The sequence below is a fragment of the Arvicola amphibius genome, chromosome 2, assembly GCF_903992535.2.
Source record: "Arvicola amphibius chromosome 2, mArvAmp1.2, whole genome shotgun sequence".
NCBI classification, from domain to species: Eukaryota; Metazoa; Chordata; class Mammalia; order Rodentia; family Cricetidae; genus Arvicola; species Arvicola amphibius.
The window spans coordinates 28,232,979-28,246,625 of NC_052048.2; the positions used below are offsets into that span (position 1 = coordinate 28,232,979).

Below are 13,647 nucleotides of genomic sequence, written 5' to 3' on the forward strand. Positions count from 1 at the left end.
ACCAAATCTTGATTACTTGTGATGATGTCCATAGCTTTTCTTCTCCTGTGGGAACAAAAGTGAAACTCCTTCCCCAGTGTAGCAAATCTCCTGGTTTCCATTCTGAGGTCAACACATCCTTGAAGTACACCGGCTGATTTAATTCAGAAGGTTTTTTTCTATTATCCAATGTCTCTCTGCAGCTGTTGTTCCTTTATCATTCGCATTAAGAAAATTCAAGGTTAATAAAGCATTATGCAGTCTATTTCTGGGTCTTTCTCATTCCTTTCTGCTTATTTAACATATCCTTTATAGTTCAGTTTGATCTTTTTATAAGTGTCTGACCTGTAGGAATGTGTGGTACACCTGTAATATACTTTTATTATAATAAGCAAAAAACAAAAACCCTGCTTCATTTTTTGAGACACATGCTGGAACATTGTCTGTCTTTATTTTTACAGGTATACCCATGATGGCCATAACTTGTAATAAATGTATGATTACTGAATCAACCTTTTCCTAACTCAAAGCAGTTGTCATTGCCTTTTTCTAACTCAAAGCAGTTGTCATTGATACTGAATAGGCATCAATGGTATGGTGTATATATTTTAGTTTTTCAAATGCAACATATTAATCTGCCAGATTTCATTGTTTTGAGTACTCTTTGGGTTACTTCCTGCAGGTAGTAGTATTTGGTTGTATAAAAAACAAGTAGGATCTTATAATCTCCTTGGTTTGTTGCCACGTGATGGAAAAGTCATTTTTTTTAAAACCTTTGCTATTGACATGACGTTTTTCATGAAATTCGGAGGCCTTTAGCACATTTTCAATTTTATATCATCTGGTATAAATTCAGCAGTTTCAATATGCAAAACGATTCTTTCTGCATATTGCAAATCAGTAACTGTTGAAAGCGTCTTTAAAATTGCTTAGTACCATGAGAATACCATTCAATTCTGCCTTTGTTTCATTATAAGGTAACTTTACTTAAATTTTCTGATTTGTAACCTTTATTTCCTGATTTATTTGCATCAGTATAGAATATAGGGGCTCCAGTTATAGGTGTGTACCATACAAGAAAGAATCCAATTAGTTCTCTTTATAAATGATTTCTCTGCTTTTGGAATAGTTATTGTTTATCTCTCCCAAGAAATTACTAAAAGCTCTTTGCCAGGGTTCCCTTTCTTCCCATAACTTGTTAATTTCATCATTAGTGAATGGTGCTACAATTTCTGCAAGGTCTATTTTTGTTAATTGACTAAGTCTCAATTTACCTTTTATAATCTCAGAGAGTGTTTCCATAAAGATTTTTTAATTTTTTACTCAGTTTATGTAGTTAAACGATCTAAGATAATATCTTCCTTCTGCATTAAAATTCCTGTAGGGGATTGTTTTGAAGGTAATATGATCAGACTGATGTTAAGATTTGGATCCACATGTACTTTCTGTAATTTCTCTTCAATCAAAAAGAATTCTTCCTCAGCTTCAGCTGATAATTCCCTGTGGCTATTTAAGTCCTTTTCATCATCTAAGACTTAATTTAAATTAATCAGCTCATCAGGTTTTATCCCAATAGTGGACTGTAGATCGGAAATGTCTCCTAGCGATCTTTGGAAAAGTCATTAAGAGTCTGCAATCAATCTCTCCTAATTTACACTTTTTTTGTGGTCTAATTTTATGTAAACCTATTTTATTACCTAAATTATTGATAGAATTTCTTCTTTGTAATTTTTCAGGAGCAATTTGTAATCCCCAATAAGGCAAAACTTTCTTTACTTCTTCAAACATTCTTTCTAATGTATCTATGTTTAAATCAGATAGTAAAATATTGTTCATATAATGGTAAACTATAGATTTAGGAAATTGTTTATGTATCATTTTCAATTGGTGACTTGCAAAATATTGGTTATTTTACATTCTGTATGTGAGATCCTTGCACACATATATCTTTAATCAGGGTGAGAGTTATTATAAGGAGGCACTGTACAGGCAAATTTTTCTCTTTTACTTGTAAAGATATACTGAAGAAACACTCTTTAAAATCAATAACTATAAGAGGCCACCCTTTAGGCAATAGAAAAAGCAGAGGAATTCCAGACTGTAGAGAGCCCTTTGGCTATATAACCTTTATTTACAGTTCTTAGATCTATTACCATTCTCCGTTTTTCAGATTTTTTTTAAACAATAATACAGGAGAATTCCAAGGGCTGGTTGATTCTTCAATATGCTTAGCATCTAGTTGCTCCTGTACCAACTGTTCTAAAGCCCGCAGTTTCTCTGTCATTAAACGCCATTGCTTAACCCATAAATGTTTGTCTCTCAGCCATTTTTAAGGTAGGTCCATTATTACCTCTGAGGGTTTGCCAGTTGTTTTTATAGAGCCTGAATGGTTGGTGACTTTATTTTTGTTATAGTATCTTATATCCTTCCCAGAAACATGAGTTGGTTTATGTACCATTTCTGAGACTTCAGGAATGTTAATCTGGATATCCCATTGTTGTAACATATCATGAACCCCTAGATTCACTGCTATATTAGTCACATATTGCCTCAGCCTTCCTCTCAGTCCTTCTTGCCCTACACATTCAACTCATCTTGTGCATTGTTTTACCTGAGATTGGGTTCCACTTATTAGGAATTGAATATCTACCTCCTAAAGTGGCCAATTCGGATGCCAAGATTCTTGAGTAACAATAGTCACATCTGCATCTGTGTCTAACAATCCTTCTATTATAGTGTTATTTATTCATTCTCTCTGCTTTGGTCTTTTGTCATTTATAGAAGTCTTTCAAAATATATTTTCTATTTTGTATTAGAATTTTTGATTTATCATCCATGGTTTGTCCGTCATCAGAGCAGGACTTTTTTTTTTTTTTTTTTTTTTTAAACGGGCATTGAATTTTCTAATTTTCCTGAAAAGGTATATCTTCTACAGTAACTGGGAATGACCAGATCACTTTTGACCTGGGGGTCTGTGTGAGGCCCTCCCAAGGAGTTTCCCTATTGTAATGAGTTGCCTTGTTTGTCTCTTTTGGTCTATATTCATTGGTCCATTGTCAGCCTTTGCTGCATCTTTTGCATAATCCAGAAGTTTGGGCTTCTATTTGGGTCATTCCCAGAAGAAATATTATGTCTAGAAAAGTCCTGTCTACAATCCCTTCTCAGATGGCCTATTCTACCACAATTTAAACATTTAAGATTTTGATGTCTTTCATAACTTTGAAAATTAGTTCTACCCAAGCCTCAGTGTTATATAGTTCAAGGACTCAACCTTGGCTGTGTGTAGGATCCATTAGTTCATTGTTGCTAATCTGACCTTTAGGGGCCCAAGTATCTTTTTGCATTCTAAATTAGCATGTTCAAAAGCCAGATTCAATGAGTACTTGCTAACTTCTGGATATGCTACCCCTATTTGTATAGTTTTAGTTAATCTTTGCAAAAAGTCAGAAAAGTTCTCTTGGGCCTTGTATAACCTTAGGACATGATTCAATTCTTTTTCATGTTCTTGAATCTTGCCCCAAGCATTTGAGGCTGCTGTATGCCATAGGGGCAAGATGTATTCATTGTATATAGTGATGGAGGAGAGTCATCTGTCTATGTGTTACTTTCATTGGTTAATCAAGAAACTGCCTTGGCCCTTTAATAGGACAGAAAATTAGGTAGGCAGAGTAGACAGAACAGAATTGTGGGAGAAAGAAAGCAGAGTCAGGCAGACGCCTCAGGCAGTTGCCATGCTTCTCCTCTCCAAGACAGACGCAGGTTAAGATCTCTCCTGGTAAGCGACCACCTCATAGTGCTACACAGGTTACTAAAATATGGGTTAAAGGAAAATGTGAGAATTAGCCAATAAGAGGCTGAAACTAATGGGCCAGGCAGTGTTTAAATGAATACAGTTTCTGTGTAATTATTTCGAGTGTAAAGTTAGCCGGGTGGTGGGACACAGCCCTGCCATTCCTTCTACAATATAGCTTGACTATCTTGATCAGTGTAAGGTCCCTCCCTAATAATTTGATCTTGGGAAGCTTCAGAACCACTGACTCTACCTTGATGTTCAAGGACCTTAGCTTTCTCTCTCCTATAACTCTTCCCCTGTAGCTGTGGACCATCTTCTAATACAGCTGGGACTAATAATTGCATCCAATCATGTGGCATAACCTTAGTTTTTGAAGCCCATGTCTTTATCAATTGCCTAATTTGGTGAATTCATGTTGTAAGATACTACTGCTTGTTTAATATCTTTTAGATATTTTATACATATAGTTTCCCATTTGCATTCTGTATATCCTTTTGAGTATTTACTATTTGCTCGATTTTCAGAAATAGTAACAGGATAAGTAGCTAAAACTCTTGGTAAGTCATCTCTGTGTCTGAGAGGTACTTGTGATGTTACGTGTTTATTATTGTCTTTTGTTTGTACCTCATCTCCTTATCAGTTCTGACAAGTTCTTCTATGATTTCAAGTATAGATATCACTGTCTTTTGTAGTCTGAATTTCTTGAATATTTTTTAACAGTTTAATCAAATCAATTAATTTCTGGTTCTCATCATGTACATATGATTCTCAGTCAGTTTTATGGTTGTGGGCCACCACAACATGAGGAACTGTACTAAAGGTTCACAGCATTAGGAAGGTTGAGAACCACTGCTCTCATGTTTGCTTCTTCAAGTCATCAACATTATCTATGCTCCAGTACTTGGCCCACATTAAGAGCCCAGCATGTTGAGTTAATACGTTCATCGTTAGAAAATTACCACAGGACAACTTTGTACAACATAGCATACCCTTCTACAAACCCTTGGGTGAAGTTGACATGGGAACATGTCTGACTTTTCACACCAGCTCATGCCCAATGTCTCTTTGTTGCCATTCTCCTGTTTCTACTCTTCCCCTCCTATTTGCTCTGTGGTCTCCTGAAGTTCTAGTACTGAGTCCACTCTCCAGATCTGCTCCTTTTTTGAATATGAATTGGTCACCCTGTAGAGCCAGCCTTGTGTGTTATGGAATATGACTTGAAAATTGTTGAGAAGTCTTGTCCAACATGCCCTGTTTACCCTATACCTCAGTGCTTTTCCCTGATGGTCACTTTCAGTTTATGTACCACTTACTAGGATTTAGCTTCCTAGATGTTTTGTATCTGACTAGACAGAAAGAACATACAACTGTGACCTTAGAAGTACGTCCCTACCTCCTGGCACAGTGCCCTCACTTTTTTCCTTGTTCCTTTCTTTAGTTTAATTCACAGTAAAAACAAGGTCTGCTTCTCAGCCACACAGCGAATGACTTCGGGGGAATGCACATTAGGGCACCGAGAGACCTAAGTTTAAAATTGACTTCCCTTGCTGACTGCAGGTTTTCTTCACTATCCACATGTCTTTCTAGGCCTCAGGTAAAGGTTAGCACATCACCTTATAGGTGAAGTGTGAAGGGAACGAGTTATTGTGTACTAATTCCTGATAGTCAATTGTTAGACATTGTTTGGTTTGGTTTTGCTTCCAGAATTAGATTATCCCAGGCTGGCCTTTGAACAGAAAAGGGAGGACAGCAAACTTTTATTGTTTTCAAATCAAAATCCAAAGAAGGTCTGCAAGAGGAGGTTCTTCCCCCACCCCCCGACCCCCACCACAAATTTGGAGGAACCAAAACTACCTGTTATGGGGTAGAAAAGACTTAAGAAAAGTGTTGTTCCTCATAAATGTCAAGAAATCCAACTCTTGGAAACTGAACGGGCCATCAGCAAGTGTTGGTAGATAACATACACAAAGGAGCCTATGCCGAAGAGGATGATTATGATAGAAAAGGTGCTGAGGGTGTAGATGGACAGCCACTTCTCAGAGACTTCCCAGATGAGACAGTGATAGGGGCCAGGGCAGTCATTGGTGCTACAATTAAAGTTGTTTTGGCTTATCACAGGCAGGTGTTTGAATGTGAGCAGGCATAGAAGCACAGTCTGGATGCTGACCTGCACGAGGAAGTGGAGCAGATACAGATATAAGAGCTTCTTCTCCTGGTGGAAGTTCAGGAGGGCTATCTTCTGGGAGGAGCTCTGCTTCCTGATTGCCTCCATGGAGCCCTTCTCCACTTCCCCTGAGTTCTCAGGTTGCTGCGTGGTCTTCACCTTTACCTTGGTGTAATTATGCCGAATCTGAGCCATGAAGTACTCCATGAGGAAGAACAAGAGTATGAAGAGGAAGTAGCAGTAGCCCCACATTTCTGAAATGGGAATGCTAAACAGCTCTTCAAAACACTCTGTAAGACAAGAGTAGGCGATATTTTCATGGCATTTGAAATCATCGTAGATGTGGTACCATGGCAGCCGGACCACATACACCACCATGCTGTATACTGAGATTAGTCCTAACCACAGTGCCCGCCCAGTATAGTAGCCAGATTTGTCACTCGCCATTGAGTACAGCACAGGAATTACTCCAATCATCAATGCAGACTCCATATCTTCTGATTCTAGGACACTGATTGAACAGAGATCAGAGCTCTTGACAGCACCCTAGGAAGGAAAGCAAAACAAACAGAAGTTGGGATCAGAAAGTGAGAAGAAGTTGTGAACAGTCTAACAACATCCATGAAGTCCAGCACCTGCTCAGGTTGTAGATCAGTTAGCATCTCTCACATTCTTGCCAGTTGAACTCCTTTCCACAAGCACTCGTTGCTTTCCCATAATGCAGTTCTTATCTCTCCAGTTCAGCCTAGGTCTCTGGCCACTAATCAGTCCTGCTATATAAAAGTTACAAATGTAGTGTCTCATTTTCTTGCTAGATTTTGGAGTGCTCAGGGCTATAAACCCATCATTTATAAGCCCATATTATCCAGGATGGCATATCAACATAATATGTACCTAATAACATAAAAAATTCCCATTGTGTCTGTTCTTTTCAGGTTTATTATGGAAATCTTTATACTTTGTCCCTTTGCCAGGAAATTTTCCAGTACTAAGAAGAAAATAACACATTCTTGCATTTCTGACTGCTAAGCTCAGAAGACATATGAGTTATGTTAACCCTGCTCTCTGTGCAGTGCTTGAGGTACAGCTGCCCCCATAATTTTAATGTTAGCAGTGACAGTTTGCAGACCATAGGTACCATGCGAACTTTGTGTTAGTAGGTTAGGTGAACCATCTGTGCATTTGTTCTATGGAAGATAATTTAGGTGTTTGCATATCTTTTTCTCTGTCTCTCCTCCGCTCCTGTGGTGTGTGTATGTGTGTGTGCGCGCATGTGTGTATACATGCACATGCATGCTTGCGTGCTTGTGCTTTACTAGTTGTCAAACCCATGCCCTCACATGCTAGATAGTAATTTTTCTTAGCTCTTTATATTTATCTTGAAATTATATAGGGTTTCACAGTGTAGGCCAGGCTGGCCTTGAATTCGTTGTTGTTCTGCCTCAGCCCCTGGACGGCTAGAACTATAGGAATATGCTTTTTACAGCTTTATCTTATAATACTCTTTTATATGATGGTGACCAATCATTTAAGCTTACAATATGCTTTGAAGTTTTTATTATGGTAAAATAGTCCTAGTATAAATTCTGTTGTTGAAACTAGTGGTGGTGGCTCATGCCTTTAATCCCAGTTCTTGGGTGGCTGAGGTGGGAGGATCTCAGTGAGTTTGAAGCCATCCTGGTCTATATGAGCCAGTTCCATGAATAGTCACAGCAGTTACACAGAGAAACACAGAGAGAAACCTTGTCTCAAGAAACTGAAAATTACATAACCGTCAACCCTACTCATCTAATAAGTGATCTTATATTCTCATACTGAAACTCTGTTCCCACGAAATATTAATTGCCCTTCCTCTTTGAAGATTACCACTTTGTACTATTCAAATTTGTAGTTTTTCTTCCATTTAAGAGTCTGTGTATGTGCACTTTGTGAGCATTACAACTATTCAAGTGCAAGCAGCAGGAGGGGGAGCCTCCAGAGTGAGCTGATGGGCACAGCACTCGCTGATGGCTCTGGCCAAGGGGGTGGAGATCAAGAAGGGCAAAGGAGCAGATGGGGACAAGGGAACATGAAGGCATTGAGTGAGCACTGTGTGTTAGGCTCTTTACTAGACACTGACGGTTATGGACTGGGCATAATTATTCTTGTGTTTTAGTTAAGAAAACTGAAATCTAAATTTCTTTAAGGGTTTATCACTGTAAGTTTGACCGTGGTCCAATGAGTATATGGACAACACAAATTAGACTTCGTATGTATAATTTCTTTTTCTTCCTTTTTTGTGGAGGGGGTTTGCAAGGATGACAGGGTGGACCTGGGAGGACTGGGAAGTGAGTGTAATCAGGGTGCATTATATGAAATTCTCAAATAATCAATACAAATAGTATGTTGGAAAAAAAAAAACACCTGAGACTGGGCAGTGGTGGTGCACACCTTTAATTCCAGCACTCAGGAGGCAAAGGCAAAAGCAGATCTCTGTGAGTTCAGGGCAAGCCTGGTCTACAGAGCTAGTCACTGGACAGCTAGGACTTTTACAGAGAAACCCTGTCTTCAAACATCATCAACAACAGAAAAACTCCTGAGGCTTAATTCTGTTCAAAAGACTTATTTCTAAGTAATTTTTTGGCAGTTAGGTTGTTCTGCTGCTGGGTCACAGCTCAGAGTCCTTTGTACCTGTCTTTCTGCTGTAGTGGGAGCCTTTGACCCAACCCACCAACTGTCATTCTGCCAACTGCTTTGGAATTTCTCAAGGAGCTAGTACACCCTTGACTGTGTCCCCTGGAGTCTTTGTGTGCTCTACAGCCAGCAGAATGCAGGCAAATTTACAGATTATTCTCCTTTATTTAGAAGGAGCCTGCTGTCAAGATTTGGCCAAGGTCTCTGACGCCATTTCTGTTTGAATCTGCCCTTTTTGTTTTGTCTGTGTCTGTAGTTTCAATAGTGTTACCTTGGGAGTGATGGTGAAAGGCTCACCAGTCATTATTATCATCCCCGTTCCCACTTCAGTTCTTCAACCTCCAGATTGTTCGTGTTTATGCATGTCTACAACGTGCACATTTGACTATGAATTCACATTTACATGTTTGAAAACCAGAGGCCAACTTCAAGTATCATTCCTCAGGCACTATCCACCTTACTTTTGGGGCAACCAGGTCACTTCTTGGCCTAGAAATCACTGATTATGCTAGGTTGACTGGTCAGTCAGTCTCAGGGACCTTCCTGTCACTGCCACTACAATGCTGGGATTACAAATGTGTGAAATATGTCTGACCTCCCTCTCTCTCTCTCTCTCTCTCTCTCTCTCTCTCTCTCTCTCTCTCTCTCTCTCTCTCTCTCTCTTTCCCCCCTCTTCCTCTCTCTTTCTTTTTTCTTTTTTATTTTTTGAGTAATGGGGATTGAAACCAGGTTTCCATGCTTGCATGACAAGCATTTTGCTGGCAGAGTTAGTTATCTCCTATACCAACATCAGTTTCTACATTCCCCTTATCACCTGCTTTAAAACAGAAGGCACAGAAAGACCCTTGTTTATTTTCCAAATCGACAACTTTTACTGATTATTGCCCCTTCTTCTTGGTCACAGTGGTAGAAAGACTCTGTCCCTTCCATTTGGACAATCACTCTTTCCAGTGACCTCCAGATTGTCTTTGAGACCTTGTCTGTTACTCAACATTTCTTTGAACTCCCAGCTTCAGCTCATCCGCTTGAACCCTCCCCTAATTAGCACAGAAGCCATATCTTGCATACTGTGGCCCCAACTTTCAACTGTACTTCGTAGTGAAGCTCCTTGAAAGAACTGACTGTTGTCTTAGTCATTGCTCTATTCCTGTGAGGAGACACTATGACTACAGCAATTCTTATAAAGGAAAACATTTCATTGGGACTGGCTTACAGTTGAGATGTTTAGTTCATTATCATCATGGTGGGAAGCATGGTGGTATTCAGGCAGACATGTTGTTTCTGCCTCCCGAGTCCTGGGATAAAAGGTGTTCGCTACCACTGCCTGGGTGATGACTTTATGTTTTAGAGATAAGAAAAGCTCTCACTAAACCTGGGGCTCCCCAGTTTGAGAAAAGCCTGCTAGCCAGTGATCTGCCTGTCTCTGTAGACAGAAGAGTGACAGATGTGTCAGCATCCTACCTTTTACATGAGTGCTTGTGTTCCACACTCAGATCCTTGTGCTTGTTGTGCAGGACGCACTTTACTCATGAAGCCATTTCCCAAGAATCCCACCTCCTTTATTTGAGTCTGGGTCTCTACAGCCTTTGCACTCTTAATCATCCTGCCTCAGAATTAAAAGTTTATCCTACTGGCTCATTTTTCTGCTTTTATTTTATTTTATTTTTTAATAATGGAGATAAATATCCTTGTTTTTAAAATTCTATATGACCTTTAAACTTTGTTTCTAAGTGTATGCTGAATTAGGCTTGTACAGTAAGGATAATATTTTTAAAAAAATTTAAAAAGATGAAATGAGATACTTTTCCTTTTTTGTTAAGGTGTGAAAGATTTTATTTTGGCTCGCTGCTTGCGGACACTGTCACCATAGCAGGGAGCAAGGGGAGTATGAGAGTGTTGGTCACCTTGCAGTTTCAGTCAGGGAGCTGCTAGAAATGAACGTCGATGCTTTGCTTTCTTTCCACTTTAAAAACATTCTTTTTTCTTACGTTTTCCTTCTTATTCAGTCTGCAGCTCTAGCCTGTGGGTAGAGTTTTCAGCTAAACCTGTTTCAGAATGTCCTCATAAACATGGCTGTAAATCCAATCACATTGACAATAAAGATTAACTATCACATTTCTACCTTCTTGTCAGTTTACCACTTAAAATTTTAACATTCTACCCTGTTCTTCAAAGACTTATGGATGACTCATAATACAAGATACCTTTGCTTTATCTATACTTAAGACCAGAAATCTCAATGGTTCTAATATTGCTCAGAAGCAATTAGTCCAAGCGGCAAGGTTGCTCAGTGGGCAAAGGCACCTGCTGCAAAGCCTGGCAACCTGAGTTTGAGCCCCAGGATCGTTAATGGTAGAGGGAGGGACCCAACTCTTGCCAGTTGTCATCCTGCCCCAACATGTGCACACGCACAGACATACACAAATATGAACTCCTAACTGTAAAGCCCCTTGAACACAATACATAAAGATGGACCAAAGTAATATTGAAACCCACTGGGGCAAACGCCAAATGTTACAGGTCCATTCGTTTGCTGGTTTGTGATGGAATCATTTGGACTCCCAACAGCTGTGCTACTAGATTCTCTCTCAGGTCAGCTGTGCTCTTTGCCTATAGTTTTCCCTCAATCGAAGTCTCACAGTTCTGGCATTTTCTACATCCTGGCGTCTCCATGCCAACTCATTTTCTGCCTTTGTAGCTTCATGCTTTGGCTTCTTAAGGTCCCTTTGCAGGCAGTCCAACCCACTGTGTACTGTCAAGCTTCAGTGTCATTCTGGAATCTTAGTGTAAGCCTCTACAACACTACCACATTTGACTCTTTTGTGTCTGCAAGCCACATTGGACAGCACTGCCATGTTCTATTGCAAGGACAAGGTGTGACTAATCCATGGCTGTAATGCTTCTGTTCTTTGGCAGCTGAACCTGGGAAACCATTTCCCTAGTTAGGTAGCTGTTTTTGAGTTCATTTATGTCCAGTTTCATTCCAGTCCTCCCTTTCAATGAATGCATATTTGCAAGCACTTGGGGCCTTAGATAATAAGGTCTTGTCCTCAAGGAACTTTTCCTATTGTTCAAGTGTGAGGTTTTCCCTTAGTTGAATTAATCACTTTAATAACCACAGCTACTTCCTCCACTCTCACTTTGTCTGTAACTTTAAACTCACTCATGTTCCTTTCTCTGCCTCAGTGAATATATTTAAGAAATATATTCCTATATAGTTCTGCTCTCTTTCACTGTAAATCTGAGAAAGAGCAGTCAGTCTGTATGTTATGTGATCTTGAAATTTCTTCTGCCGAACAGCTTAGTCTATTACTTTCAAACTCACCCTAAGTTTGTAGAACACAGGCAGAACACAAGAAATGTTTGTCAGAATTTGAGTGGACCTTAGCCCAATTTCTGATAGTTTTCATTTCCTTTGGAACTGTTTGAACCAGGCCTTTGCTGTCTGCATTTCTATTGGCATCTGGGTCTTCCGAACTCTTACCAGAATGGACCATTAATCTTGGTTTACATTTTAGGGCTTCTTTAGCATCCATCCTGCTTCAGACTTCTCCACATTACTTTTGCAAATCAGTTCCAAATGCCAAAGAACCACATGGTCAAGTTTATTACATCAACAGTGCCACTCCGTGGTAGTAATTTACTGTGTTAGTTACTTAGTTGTGGGAACCAAATTTCTTACAAGAAGCAATTTCAAGGAAGAACGATTTATTTTGGCTCCTGGTTTGAGAGTGTGATTCATCATGGTGGGAAAGGCATTGTGGTGGGAATGGAAGGCAGTTGGTTCCTATGTGTCTGCATTTAGGGGCAAAGAGAGATGCTGTGTTTTTGATTCTTAAAGTAAAAATTAGGTCATGAAAACAATCACGATGGAATTAGGAATTATAAATCTTCACTGCTGAGGAAGTAGTACTTATTTCAATTAAACTGACTAATTTTCAGAAAGAGAAAACTGCCTGTTATAAAAGGCAGTAATGACTCATAGAACCTTTGTATGTTGGAGGCCTATTACACATGGCTACTTTGTAGCTCATAATGCCAAACAGTGTTGGAAATGGAAATTTTTTGTTGTTTTCATTTTTCGAGACAGGTTTTCTCTGTATCAGTCCTGGCTGTCCTGGAACTCACTTTGTAGGCAAATGCTGGGATTAAAGGTGTGTGCCACCACTGCCCAACGGAAATGAATTTTTAAAATAACATCTATTCTTGTTCATTATTACTGTTAGATCATATTATTAAAGGATTTTAGTAGATGTAAATTGAGGAATGTTATGTTTAAGGAAAAATTCACTTTGAGAAAATTATTTCAAATTTTTTCTAGGGTGTTTGTAATCTAAGAGGAACTGAAGCTGTCTGTGTTCTTTGTCTTTTGGATGACTAGGTCTCCTCTATGAGATAGGGTGCTGAGGGAGTAGCCAGACTTAAGGTGGAGTGTAAAAAACTCATCTGGGAAACTGGAGAGATGGCTCAGTGGTTAAGAGCACTGACTTCTCTTCCAGAGAACCCGGGTTCAATTCTTATCACCCACATGACAGCTCCAGGAACTAATACCCTTACACAGACATACATGCAAGCAAAATAAAAGTAAATGAATTATTTAAAAATAAAACTACCTCAGCTGACTGAAACTGTAAAGCCTCTAATGTCGGCACTGGCTTGAGGGCTTGATGGTTCAGCTGGTAAAATGTTTGCCACCAAGTCTGAGTTTGATTCTTGGAAATGTCCATGGTTGAGTGAGAGTATAGATTCCTATGATTTGTCTCTGATTCCCATGCTCATGCATACATACAAAATGAGTACACAAAGGAATGTTAAAAAAAACCAAACACCAAACCACTCACTAATGTCAGTTCTAGCTATTTAAATGACAGAATCGGCACCCTCCCCCTTGTCTTTAAGAAATTTGTTCCCTACTACAAGACTCAATTTTGGACAAACATTTAAAAAAAACTTCATCAAATATAGTATTAAATTCTAATAGGAAATTTATCTGTTGAGATGTGGAATTCTGGTTTTTAGCGCCTGTGAAGAAGCTGTA

The 13,647-nt window shown here is 39.2% G+C and overlaps 1 protein-coding gene across 7 annotated transcripts in view; it reads left to right on the forward strand.

The window, feature by feature from the left end:
* Erc1 (ELKS/RAB6-interacting/CAST family member 1) overlaps positions 1-13,647 on the forward strand; it is a 327,887-nt gene that overhangs the window by 113,520 nt on the left and 200,720 nt on the right. The gene's annotated exons all lie outside the window — the stretch shown is intronic.